Source organism: Eptatretus burgeri, chromosome 4 (assembly GCF_056783735.1).
Source record: "Eptatretus burgeri isolate ZD-2024b chromosome 4, Ebu_testis_v1, whole genome shotgun sequence".
Lineage (NCBI taxonomy): Eukaryota > Metazoa > Chordata > Myxini > Myxiniformes > Myxinidae > Eptatretus > Eptatretus burgeri.
Genome location: NC_140964.1, coordinates 97,587,007 through 97,589,781, shown reverse-complemented (window position 1 = coordinate 97,589,781; position 2,775 = coordinate 97,587,007).

The window sequence follows — 2,775 nt, the reverse complement described above, 5'->3', positions numbered from 1 at the left end:
TGTTGTGAATTTTTGTGTGTATATAGTTGACTGGCCAAGGACAGCAACGCTTACTTTTGGTGAAGATCCGGATTCGAATATAAGAGTTTTTTTTAACTGATTCGTCACCATTGAGAGAAGTGTTAAAAACGATATTACATGATATCTAAAAAAAGTTGTTGACGGATTCAGATTAAACTTAGTGGACAGGTTGGGTGTTTGAAAAGTACTCATTGATTCGATTTTGGTGAAGATCCGAAACCGGATCCAGATCTATGAATTTTAACGTGATTCTTCACCATTGAGAGAGATCGCCAAAAATGATAGCACAATATGTCAAAATATTATGGATGGAATCGGACGAAACTTGGTGGGCAGTTTGAGTGTGTGACAAGGAATAATCGATTCAATTTTGGAGAAGATCCTAATCCGAATCCAAATATGAGAATTACACAATTTTTATGTGATTCTTCACCATTGAGAGACAGGCTAAAAATGATATTGCATGATATCTCAAAAAGTTGAGGACCGATTCGGATTAAACTTAGTGGACATGTTGGGTGTGTGACAATACAAGGACTAATTGATTCGATTTTTATGAAGATCCGAATCCGGATCCGGATCCAATAATTTTTCAAGTTAATCTTCACCATTGAGAGATGTGGCCAAAAATGATATGCAGCACAATATTTCAAAAGATAATAGATGGATTCATACGAAACTTGGTGGACAGGTTGGGAGTGCCACGAAGAAGAATTGACTCAATTTTAGTGAAGATCTGAATCTAGAACTGGATATGAGAATTATTTAATTTTAACTGATTCTTCACCATTGAGAGATGGGGCTAAAAATTATATTGCATGGAATCTCAAAAGGTTGAGGATGGATTCGGATGAAACTTGATGGACAGGTTGGGTGTTTGACAAGGACCAAGTAATTAGATTTTGGTGAAGATCTGAATCCGGATCCGGATTCGAGAATTTTTCAGGTTATTCTTCACCATTGAGAGAAGGGCCAAAAACGATGTATAGCACGTTATCTCTAAAAGTTGTGCATGACTTATGACAAATCGAGATGGAAGAGTTGGTTTGGTGACAAGAACAAGCCGATTCGATTTTGGTGAAGGTCCAGAATCAGATCTGACCTATCAGTGGTGTACAAAATGTAAATTACTCAGCCTGGCAGAGGTATGTTCTCCATGGAGTGTGGTTCCATTTCACCATGTTGTTACTCTGTCTGTCTGTTTGTTACTTGGCCAATTTTTTTTTGGACAAGTATGTTGATCGCCTCCGTTTGTTTGTTTGTGTGTTTGTTTATGTGTTTGTTTGTTTTTATCTTGCCAAAACGAAGTTTTTGCAAGATATGTTAGTCAGCTTGTATGTTTTTTTTTTTTTTGTTGTTTGTTTGTTTGTCTGTAATCACGTATAAAAAATTCTGCAGAGCACAGTTATCATCGGAAATTTTTGTAACTTCGCATATCATAGGCCTATAGGAGGTCCCTTTCAGTGCACAAAATTTTGAAGGTCAAAGGTCAAGGTCACTTTGGCGCAAATCAGGGGAGTTGACGAAACCCTTATTTTTTCAGTAATTTTGATCGGATCGTCTTCAAACTTCATGGGAATATAGTTCATGGTCTGGCGCTCAGCTGATTAATTTTTGGTGGCGATTGGCCTTGACCTTCATATGTTTTTATTTTTTTTTGGGGTTTTTTTTTTTTTTGGTCTGTAATCACGTATAAATCACTCTGCAGAGCACAGTTGTCATTGGAAATTTTTGTAACTTCGCATATCAGAGGCCTATAGAGGTCCCTTTCAGCGCATAAAATTTTGAAGGTCAAGGTCAAAGATCAAGGTCACTTTGTCGCAAATCAGGGGAGTCGACGAAACCCTTATTTTTTGAGTAATTTTGATCGGATCGTCTTCAAACTTCATGGGAATATAGTTCATGGTCTGGCGCTCAGCTGATTAATTTTTGGTGGCGATTGGCCTTGACCTTCATCGTTAGCGCCTGGGGTCAAACATATTTGACCCCAAGGTCAAATTTTCAAGTTTTCGGAACCATATCGTGTAGTACCTCAAATTGAACACCTCGATGAGTGCTTTCTAGATATGTCAAGCTTGAGACATTATGACGTCATTTGGTGATGTTATGAGGCAAACGCATATTTTTCATGGTTACTCTGTAGAACGATTCTCATCGGAATCTCTTGTAGGCGGATATTCCTCAAGGAGTCGCTCCTGGTGGATAGCAGCTCTGTTCACCTCAGTGTGACCTTAATGAAGTCACACATGGTCACCTTTTGGCAAGATACGGGTCACCCTGCGGGTGACATTGTTTTTATTTGTCTGTCTGCTCGTCTCCAGCCCAAACCGTCAGAGATTAATGGCACCAATCATGCGACTGTTCCGCATTGAAGTTTCCTAAAATTTGGTCGACCGAAAAGGTCTACATAGGCCAATTTGAGCCAAATTTTCTAAAATTCTCAAATTTCATCTGATTGAGTTGAAATTTGAACAGGATTTGCAAATCAGGTCATTGAATTCAACCACCTATTACTTTTGAGCTCCACATAGGCCACAAGGTCAACCCAAAATGGACCAAATTTTAAAATTGTTTCTAAAATTGTAAATTTTCATATGATTGACTTGAAATGTGAAGACCATTTGCAAATCAGGTCGCTGAACTCAACCACCTATTAATTTTGAGATCAAAGTCGACTAAAAGGCAAATTTGGGCCAAATTGGGCCAAATTTTCTAAAATCCTCAATTTTCATTCGATTGACTTAAAATTTGAAG